This window comes from Ammospiza nelsoni, chromosome 23 (genome assembly GCF_027579445.1).
Source record: "Ammospiza nelsoni isolate bAmmNel1 chromosome 23, bAmmNel1.pri, whole genome shotgun sequence".
Lineage (NCBI taxonomy): Eukaryota > Metazoa > Chordata > Aves > Passeriformes > Passerellidae > Ammospiza > Ammospiza nelsoni.
Window position 1 is genome coordinate 2,644,522 of NC_080655.1, and position 11,542 is coordinate 2,656,063.

An 11,542-nucleotide genomic window follows, 5' to 3' on the forward strand; every position below is an offset into this window, starting at 1 on the left:
GGATAAATAGAAATAGAAATAGAAAGACACATAGAAATACACATAGAAATATTAGTATAAATATAAGTATATATTGATATAAGTAGTATCAATAAATACAACTATACCTATACCCATAAACATGGATAAATAGAAATATAATTATAGCTAGAAATAGAAATATACATAGAAATAGAAATACACATAGAAATATGAGTATAAATATAAGTAGAAATAACTATAACTATAAATGTCTCTATTTTCAAGCTCAAACCCCAGCTCCATCTTCCCCTGGATCTCCACAGCCCCGGCAGCAGCGCCGATTCCCGGCTCCCCGCGCTGCCCTCCGGGGCGGTTCCTGCCTCCGTCCCTCCCTCCTTCCCTCCCTCCTTCCCAGCAATGCCGGCTCTGACTCACCGCCTTACGAAATCCTGCAGCCGCCCCCCTTTGGCTCCTCCAGGCCCCTTTGTCCCCCTCTTGTCCCCGGGGATGTTCGAGGAGCGCCCAGAAATTTTCCCCTGATGGTTCCATGCCCTGCTGCCCCCTCTCCCATTGTCCGTCCCTCCCGTCTCTCACATCTTTCCCCGCTCCTCGTTTTCTCCGCTCTGTGAACAAACCCCGAGCTCTCTCGGGTGTTGCGAAACAGCTCCAGCTCAATTTGTGCCCGTCCTGTTCCCCAAATAACCCCGGCCCTGCTGGGCTGTGGGAACCCAGCCCGTTCCTGGCTGACTCAAGGCCCTGGCATGGGGCTGAGACCTTGGCACGGAGTCAAAACCACCTGTGCCTTTGATTTTAGCCCATGGAAACAATTCCCAACTCTGTGTGAGGAGTTACCTGCCACAGGGGTTTGAGTAGAATGGTGGTGACTTTGTCACAGGGTGAAAAAGGAGAATTTGGGGGTTTTTAGAATGGGGGTTTAGGAGGCAAGATGGAGGAATCTGGGTGTGCGCTGTCGTCGTCGTCTCCTTCTCCTTCTCCTTCTCCTTCTCCTTCTCCCAGGATTCTCTGCCCCCCAGCCCCATCCCAGCCCATCTAATCCCAGTTTAACCCCTTGTGCTGAGGCAACATCTGCCTGTCCCCCCTAATCCCAGCTCCAGAGCTGGAGCCATCTGGGCAGGGAGGCTGGATCAGCTTCCCATGAAATATTTACCACAGACAACCCAGCTGACCCCACGTTTCTTACAAAAAAAAAAAACTCCCAAAAAATAAAATAAAAGGGTTTAAAAATGGCTGTGGATCGTCACATCCCCCCCAGCACACGGTGTGAGCTCCTCTCATTCGCATCCATAAATTCCTGCTGGTTAAAATAAAGGATTATTTAGTGACTACAAGAAAATGGTCTGGGAGGAAATGAGGTGCAGTGCAAAGGACCAAAACAGGCCAAAACCAACCTGACAGGTGTTGCAAAAGCAGGGGAAAAAATCAAGGAGGAAGACACAACTTGGAGGGGAAGATATGAGTGACCTGGCATGGATAATTAAAACAAAACAAAAAAAAAAAAAAAAAAAAGGATTTTTAATAATTTAATGACATTTTGAGCCCAGCTTGAGCAACCAAATAGCCTTTAAATAAAACATTCCCTGCTGGAGCAGGTGCCCTTCAACCTCCCTGGGTTTAAAATAGCTCTGGAGTCAGGCTGAGCCCCCAGTTCAGCTTTCCTGAGCGGGGTTTAAGGTGACCTTCACTGGGGCAGGGACATCATCTCTGTCCCCACGCTGGCTCAGCCACTTGGCCTTGTTTGGAAATAGCAGAAATTTCCCTTCCAAATCTATCTGGATGGGGTTTATCTCCCAACACCCTTTTATCCCCCTCAAGGGTTTTTATTTGGGACAGAATTTCCTGTTCCCTCAGCAATGCTTCAGTCGGCAGAGCAGGAAAAAACCTGAAATGAAAAATTAAGGGAAATGAATTAAAAACCTGAATGAAAATTAAGGAACGAAGGCAGAAATTGGGAATATCTCGAGGGGGAGGGTTAGGGGATCATGGCTTTTGAGGGTGTATTAGTTTTTTGAGGTTGGGATTGAAGGTGTTTGAATGTTTGGACTGAGGTATTTATTATTTTTTATTAATGAAAAAGTCCTATAACTATGAGTTTTGTAGTTTTTTATTAGTAAGGTAAAAATGCTTAACTTTTTTGTTATAAGGTCTTTTAAGATGAGACTATTTAATTAAGAACTGATACTTAGATTATTTTCCCCACTAACCTAATAATGGATCTTTTGAAGTTTGTAATGTGGACTTTTCCTTCCCTGGACTGGATCTCTCCCATTCCTTCCTCTCTTCCAGGCTGGGTTCATCCCTGTCTCCCTGCATGTTCTTCTCTTCTCTCCTATTTCCCAATCTTTTATTTCTCCCACAGGGCAGAAAACAAAACTGGGACATGGAACAGGATCTGTTTTCCTGCTGACAATTCCCTATTTTCTGCCAGATGTTCCCTATTTTTTCCCAGATATCTGGGACTGAATCTCTCCCACTCCTTCCCCTCTTCCAAGCATCCCTGACGTTCCTCTCTCCTCTTTCCCAATCCTTTATTTCTCTCACAGAAATAAAGGACAGAACCCCTTGGTTCTGTCCATTACTGGGACACAGAACAGAACCCCTTTTCCTGCTGACAATTCCCTATTTTCTGCCAGATATTCTCTATTTTTTCCCAGATATCTGGGACTGAATCTCCCCCACTCCTACGCCACTTCCAGGCTTGATTCACCCCCTCCTCTCCCTGGATGTTCCTCTCTCCTCTTCAATTTCTCAACCCTTTATTTCTCCCGCAGAAATAAAGGACAGAACCCCCTGGTTTTGTCCATTACTGGGTCATGGAACAGGGTCTGTTTTCTTGCTGACAATTCCCTGTTTTCTGCCAGATATTCCCTATTTTTTTCCCAGATTCCCTGGACTGGATTCACCCCTCCAACCCCAGCCCCTCTCCAGCAGCCCCCCGACATTCCCGGGTCTCCCCAGGGCTGGAATCCCGTCAGGAGCTCCATCTTTGGCAGCCTGGCTGTGTTCCAGAGCCCCTGGTCCCATCCAGAACATGGAATGGGATCTCTTTTCCCACTGACAATTCCCTATTTTCTGCCAGATTGCCTGGACTGGATCTCTCCCACTCCTTCCTCACTTCCAGGCTGGATTCACCCCCTCCTCTCCCTGGATGTTCCTCTCTCCAATTTATCCATCCTTTATTTCTCCCACAGAAATAAAGGACAGAAGCCCTTGGCTCTGTACATTAGGAACAGGATTTGTTCTCCCACTGACAATCCTGGCAGAAAATAGGGACTGGATCTCTCCCACTCCCAAGCATCCCTGACTTTCCTCTCTCCTATTTCCCAATCATTTATTTCTCCCACAGGGAAGAAAACAAAACTGGTACACAGAACTGGATCTGTTTTCACACTGATAATTCCCTATTTTTGGGCAGGAAAATAGGGATTGGATCTGTCCCACTCCCAAGAATCCCTGACGTTCCTCTCCCCTCTTCCATTTCCTAATACTTTATTTCTCCCACAGAAATAAAGGACAGAACCCCTTGGCTCTGTACATTAGGAACAGGATTTGTTCTCCCACTGACAATTCTCTATTTTATGCCAGGAAAACAGGGATTGTCTCTCTCCCACTCCTTCCCCACTTCCAGGCTGGATTCACCCCTCCAACCCCAGCCCCTCTCCAGCAGCCCCCCGACATTCCCGGGGCTCCCCGGGGTGGAATTCCGTCAGGATCTCCATCTTTGGCAGCCTGGCTGTTCTCCAGCCCTCCCTGGCAGCTTTTTCCTCCCACGTCATTTGTTTTGGAGCTCCCTGCTGCTCCCGCTGACGTCCGCGGGGCCGCGTCAGGCGAGGGAAGCGCGGCCCTTTTTTGGGAATTTGGGATTTGGGAACAGCTGGGATCTGTCAGCTCCAGGGATAAACACTCCAGGGTTCTTGTTTTATCCCCCCTGTGCTCAGCACAGTATTTTCCTTTCTCTTTAAGAAGCGTTTTGCTGCTGAGGTTGGGATTATTCGCCAGAATTCTTTTTAAATTTGATTTTTTTTCCTCCCCATTTCAAGCCTCTCCAAAGCAGTTGTGGCTCGTTTGGAAAGGGAAAAGATAAAACATCCTTTGGTTCCCCAAAAATTTGGGAGTTTTGAGTCCCGGGGGAGAACTGGGGAACTTTTGGGGGGGTTCAGAAGGTTTGTGGGGGAGTAAAGGAGAATTGGCGACTTCAAATGCTTGGGAAAGGGGGATTAGAAAAATAGAAGGGTGAAAAAAGGGGGATTAAAAAAGGGGGATAAAAAGGGAGGTAAAAAATAAAGGGGGGTAAAAAAGGGGATAAAAGGGGGGTAAAAAATAAAGGGGGTAAAAAATAAAGGGGGATAAAAATAAAGGGGGATAAAAATAAAGGGGGATAAAAATAAAGGGGGATAAAAATAAAGGGGGATAAAATAAGGGAGGTAAAAAATAAAGGGGGATAAAAATAAAGGGGGATAAAATAAGGGAAGTAAAAAAATAAAGGGGGATAAAAATAAAGGGGGATAAAATAAGGGAAGTAAAAAATAAAGGGGGATAAAAATAAAGGGGGATAAAAATAAAGGGGGATAAAATAAGGGAGGTAAAAAATAAAGGGGGATAAAAAGGGGATAAAAGGGGAATACAAAATAAAGGGGGATAAAAATAAAAAGGGATAAAAAATAAAGGAGGGTAAAAATAAATGGGAATTAAAAATAAAAATAAAAATAAATGGGTCTTAAAAGAGGATAAAAAAGAGGGGTAAAAATAAAGGGGGGTAAAAAGAAGGGAATAAAAAAGAGTGGGACAAAAAAAGGGGCTAAAAATTAAATGGGAGTAAAAATAAAAGGGGATAAAAATAAATGGGGATAAAAATAAAGGGGTATAAAAAATAAAAGGGGATAAAAAAAATAAATGTAGCTTAAAAGGGGAGTAGGAGTTGGCCCCAGCTGAAGGACACAGGGAGATGCTGGAAAATCCCTTTATCCCAAACTGGAGAGAGCCAAAAATGAGGATCACCCCCAGGGCTTTCATCATCTGGAGAAGGAAAACCCCAAATTCAAGGCAAGGCCCTTTTTCCTTGACCTGGCTGCAAATCCCTCCTCTCATGTGGGTGGTGGGAGATAAGGCAGGTCCTGCTCTTAAATATGAAAAAAATCAGCAAAAAATAAAGAAATCAACAGGGAAAAAAATCAGATTACAGAGGCCCCAGCTGAAGGACACTGGGAGATGCTGGAAAATCCCTTTATCCCAAACTGGAGAGAGCCAAAACCGAGGATCACACCCAGGGCTTTGATCTTCTGGAGGAGCTGGAACCTGCTGGGCAGGGCAAGGAGCAGAGTGGGACCAGCAGGAGCTTCTCACCCTGGGCCAGATGTGGTCAGAGCCTTTTTCATCCCACGTGTGCTGCCTTTCTTTGCATAGCCCAGGTGTCATTAGTTGTCATTAAGGCAATTATGCCGAATTTTAGCAGCCCACAGAGTAATTGGGGGGCAATTTTTAGCATCCCCAGGGGCCCTGCTGATGATTTTCTCAGGTCAGGTGTGGCTCAGGTGACACCTTTGAAGTGGACCTTGTTGTGCTGCTGCTGTTGGGGTAAGGCTGGAGGAGAACAACTCCAATTTTCCAATTTTTCCCTTCCTTTTTGTTAAAAAAAGGATTTTTTGTTTCTCTTGTTTCAGCTCTGAAGCAAATTAAACCTGAGGAGTGGTTGGGAAAAATCCGGGTTCAGGTGGGACACACCAGGTCCATGGGGAAAATCAGGGTATTTAATGCCTTATAAAATCCATTTTTAAAAAATGTCATGGCTTCTAAAATCCATAAATTTCCTGTGGTTTTACTCTGGCTGTACTTGGAACAGGAGGAGCAAAGGGGACTCAGCTTTGGGGTGAGGAAATTCTGAGCATCACCTTCTGCTCCACAGGGAAAATCAGGGAATTTCAGGGAATCCACAGGGAAAATGAAGGAATTTCGTGGCTTCTAAAATCCATCAAATCCCTGTGGTTTATCTCTACCCCAAAACAGCACCAGCCCAAAGGGAAATTTAGATTTTTTTTCCTTATTCTCTTCTTCCCTCAGCTCATTCCTGCATTTCAGGCCTTGTTGAGGATCAGCAGGAGCAATTCCAGATTTTTCCACAGCCAAAACCTCCTCTTAATTAATTAACCAACCCACACAGGGGGGCAAAAAAAGCCTCAAAAATAAAAAAAAAGCCTCAAAATTAGGAGATTTGAGGAGCTCAGGGCTGAAATTCCTGAGCAGAGCACTTGGAGCACAGCACGGCCTAGCCAGGAAAATGGAAAAAAATCCCATTTATGGTTGACAAACATAGCCAGAGGCCAAGGAAAATCCTTCAGGGGTTTTGATCCAGCAGGGTGAGGGGGTGGGAGATATTTTTATTTGGGTTTTTTTCTGCTCACCCCTCAAAATTGAGACATTTGAGGAGCTCAGAGTTGGGATTCCTGAGCAGAGCGCAACAGGGCCTTGGGGGAATAAAGTGAAAAAAAAAAAAAAATCTCATTTATGGTTGAACAGCGTGGCCAGAGGCCAAGGAAAACCCTCCAGGGCTGTGGATCCGGCAGGCTGAGGGGGTGGGAGATATTTTTAGCTGGTTTTTTTCTGCTCCAGAGGCCTTTGGGGCCTGTGAGAGCAGCTCAGGAGCTCTCCTGAGGATGAGGAGGAGGAGGAGGGAGTGGGAGGTTGGAATTTGAGACCCTTTTAAAGCTCTGTTTGCCTTTCCAGCCTCGGCAGGCTCCAAGGGCACGGCCATGGGGTTGTCTTGGCAAGGGCAGAGGGCGGGGAGAGCCTTGGAGCCATTTATAGGGGATTTTATAGAGGATTTTCCCTGCTCTGCTGGGCCATTCCCGTTTTAATGTCCCTGATCCCAAATAGGAACAACCCCTCAGTGGGATCAGAGCCATTTATGGGGGATTTTTATGATTTATGTAATCCTCAGCTCAGATCAGGGGCCTTGGAGCCGTTTATTTGTGGGGTATTTTTATTTTTCCCTGCTCTGCTGGGCCTTTCCACCAGCCCCTTTCTTCCTCCACTTTATTTTCTTAATTCAATATATTTAATTCTCCCATTCCCTGTCCAGCCCTCTTCACTGAATTTCTTTATTCAATGTTTTTAGTGATGGAAGGATTTATAAGGCTCAGCTCAGATCTGTGCCTGGGTTTGCTATTTGGGATATCTGGAATGGCTTTTTCTTATTGTTTGGGATGCTCTTCACCATTTCCTCTTTCATTTGAAAATAATCTAATAATATTTAATAATAATTAATATTGCAATACTAAAATTATTACTAATTTAATAATTATTGTGTAGTTATAATATTTAATAATACTTCATTAATAATTAAAACAACTTTGCGTGAGAAGTTACAAGCCACAGGGGTTTGAGTAAAATGATGGTGAATTTGTCACAGGGTGAAAAAGTAGAATTTTGGGGTTTTAGAATGGGCGTTCAAGAGGCAAGATGGAGGAATCTGGATGTGCCTTCTCCTTTTCCTTCTCCTTCTCCTTCTCCTTCTCCTTTTCCTTTTCCTTTTCCTTCTCCTCCTCCTCTTCAAGCCCAGCAGGGTCAGAAATTCCCTTCCCAGCTGCTGCAGCTTTGGTGTTCCTTGGCCTTGTTTTGGTGGCAGGGATTGGGGTTGCCATGGAGCTGCACCCCGCGTTCCCCTCTCTTCAAAACGGGCAAAAAAATGCAGATTTTGGGCAATGTGCTGCCCTGGCAGCTCCTCCCAGCCTGGCTGAGCTGCACTTTGGCAGCCCAGTTACCCTTAAAAATATATATATATATAAAAAATAAAATTCCTGTCTTGTGGTTTCAGCCAGAGGTCTGGGGTTTTTTCTTTGTTGGTTTTATTTTTGTACTTCTCGTTTCTAAGAAAAGAAAAAAAATCTGTTTTTCGTAGTTGTGTGTCAGCAGGGAAAGGGGAAATCCTTCAGTCCAGCCTGCCTTAGAAGGAAAGGTGTGAGACAGACCCGAGGAGGGAGGTTTGGCCTGAAAAATTCAGGGAGAGGGGAGAAAATTTAGTCTTTTACCCCACCAGTGCTGTGTCCTGATTGCTTTTTGGCCTGAAAAATTCAGGGAGAGGGGAGAAATTTTGATCCTTTATCCCACCAGTGCTGTGTCTTGATTGGTTTTAGCCTGAAATATTCAGGGAGAGGGGAGAAATTTTGATCCTTTATCCCGCCAGTGCTGTGTCTTGATTGGTTTTAGCCTGAAATATTCAGGGAGAGGGGAGAAATTTTAGTTCCTTCACATTCCTGCTGTGTCCTGATTGTTTTTTTGCCTTGGAACAGTGGGTGCCATCTCCCAGGCTTGGTTTTCTCCATCCTGGAGAATAAATTTCCCACAAATTTTCCCAATTTTCCCTGGATTCCTGTCTGTGGGTGTCTCTGTGGCAGTGCCAAGGACTTGGCGTGTCCCTTGTCCCACCATGTTGTGTCCTGATTATTTTTTGGCCTAAAAAATTCAGGGAGACGGGATGAATTTTAGTCCTGCACATTCCTTCTGTGTCCTGATTGGTTTTACGGCCTTAAAAATTCTGGGAGATGGGAGAAATTTTGATCCCTTATCCCATCACTGCTGTGTCCTGATTGTTTTTAGCTGGAAAAATTCTGGGAGAGGGGAGAAATTTTAGTCCTTTATCCCACCACTGCTGTGTCCTGATTGGTTTTATGGCCTTAAAAATTCTGGGAGATAGGAGAAATTTTGATCCCTTATCCCATCACTGCTGTGTCCTGATTGTTTTTAGCTGGAAAAATTCTGGGAGAGGGGAGAAATTTTAGTCCTTTATCCCACCACTGCTGTGTCCTGATTGGTTTTATGGCCTTAAAAATTCTGGGAGATAGGAGAAATTTTGATCCCTTATCCCATCACTGCTGTGTCCTGATTGTTTTTAGCCAGAAAAATTCTGGGAGAGGGGAGAAATTTTAGTCCTTTATCCCACCACTGCTGTGTCCTGATTGGTTTTATGGCCTTAAAAATTCTGGGAGATGGGAGAAATTTTGATCCCTTATCCCATCACTGCTGTGTCCTGATTGTTTTTAGCCAGAAAAATTCTGGGAGAGGGGAGAAATTTTAGTCCTTTATCCCACCACTGCTGTGTCCTGATTGGTTTTATGGCCTTAAAAATTCTGGGAGATGGGAGAAATTTTGATCCCTTATCCCATCACTGCTGTGTCCTGATTGTTTTTAGCCGGAAAAATTCTGGGAGAGGGGAGAAATTTTAGTCCTTTATCCCACCACTGCTGTGTCCTGATTGGTTTTTTTGCCTGAAACAGGAGGTGCCATCTCCCAGGCTTGGTTTTCCCCATCCTGGAGAATAAATTTATTTTATTGTAAATTTCCCCTGATCTCTCTGTGTCTCTGTGGCAGTGCCAGGGACTCGGTGTCACCGCACCTGTCCCCAGGTGTGCGCAGGAGGGAGGGAGTGCCTGTTTTGACTGCGCTCCGTGTTTGTCCTGGGAGTTTCCAGAGGGGAAAGGGCAAGGCCTGGCTGGGCAGCCGCACCCTGATAAGGAGCAATCACCGAGGGCAATTTGCCCGTGCCCGCCTGTGCCCCCACGTGCTGTTTGCCCTGGGCTGGGGCAGATTTTATCGCAGCTTGGGGTGGGGCACAGAGGGCACGGCTCACCTTGGTCCCTGCTCTGTTCCCAGGGCCCTGCAGAGCTTTGATCTCCTGAGCCAACGCTGCTGCTGCTGCTCCCAGGGCCAGCTTGACCTGGAAAAATAAATGTATTTTACATTTTGTATTTTGTATTTTATATTTTATATTTTGTATTTTGTATTTAATATTTTATATTTTGTATTTTATATTTTATATTTATTTTATATTTTAAATTTTAAATTTCATATTTTGCATTTTATACTTTACATTTTATATTTAATATTTTACATTTTACATGTTATTTTATATTTTATATTTTATATTTTATATTTTATATTTTATATTTTATATTTTATATTTTATATTTTATATTTTGTATTTTATATTTTATATTTATTTTAAATTTTAAATTTAAATTTCATATTTTGCATTTTATACTTTACATTTTATATTTAATATTTTACATTTTACATGTTCTTTTATATTTTATATTTTATATTTTGTATTTTATATTTTGTATTTTATATTTTTTTATATTTTAAATTTTAAATATCATACTTTGCATTTTATACTTTACATTTTATATTTAATATTTTACATTTTACATGTTCTTTTTTTATAATTTATAATTTATAATTTATATTTTATTTTTATATTTATATTTATATTTATATTTATATTTAATACTTTACATTTTACATTTTCTATTTTACATTTTACATTTTAATTTTACATTTTACATTTTACACATTACATTTTATATTGTATATATTAATGTAAATATATTATTATGTATTATATAATATATAAATTTGTATGTATTATATAATATATTCTATACATTTTACATTAATATATAATGCATTATATTTTATATATTATATTTTACATTTTATACCTTATATTTTACATTTTACATTTTACACTTTACATTTTACATTTTATACTTTACATTTTACATTTTATACTTTACATTTTATATTTTACACTTTACACTTTATACTTTACATTTTACACTTTACACTTTTACATTTTACATTTTACATTTTATACTTTACACTTTATATTTTATATTTTACACTTTACATTTTAAAAAAAAAGGAAAAAAAATTAAATTCAGCAAGTCGCCCTCCTGCTGACAGCACTTTGCCTTGTTTGGGGTGTTTTGGGGACAGGGATTTTTTGGTGGTTACCAGGATTATTGCAAATATATCCATTATTTTTACAGTTCTGGACCATTCCCAGCAATTTTTTCCCTCCTAAACTTAAAGAAAAGCAGCTCAAATGGACCAAGATAAGCTTGAAATCCTTCCCAAAGCCTGGGGTGGCTGCAGGGACCCACCAGGGGAGGTGGCCAGGCCTCTTTCATCTGTGGTGCTGATTTAAAAAAATAAACAAATACATCCATTATTTTTACAGTTCTGAACCATTCCTAGCAATTTCCCCCCCTAAATTTAAAGAAAAGCAGCCCAAATGGACCAAGATAAGCTTGAAATCCTTCCCAAAGCCTGGGGTGGCTGAAGGAACCTGCCCAGGCCTCTTTCATCTGTGGTGAGGGCTTCAAAACAAAAAAGGGAAAAAAAATAGGAAAAAAAAAAATTCAGCAAGCGGGACGCAGCTGATGAGCAGGATTTGAGAGTTAATGAAATGTTAATTATGTTAATTGTGAATTCTGGGGCTGTTTTCCTGCTGGGCGCAGGGCTGCAGAGTCCCCCTGTGTGGGCCGCTGCCTCTGCTGGGGTTCCAGGACGTTTGGGGTTGGGGTTTGTGCCTCGTGCCCTACAAGCTGCGGACTGGGGGTGTCGTCACCCTAAAAAATAACAAACCAAAACCACAAGGAGCCCAAGCGCGGCGTGGGAACTGAACATGAAACACGCTGAGCTGCTGACTTGCAAAGCCTCAGTCCCTGAGAGCAGCTCGGGTTTAACCCTTGGTTGGGCGCCAAATGTTCTCCCTTTTTTTTTTTTT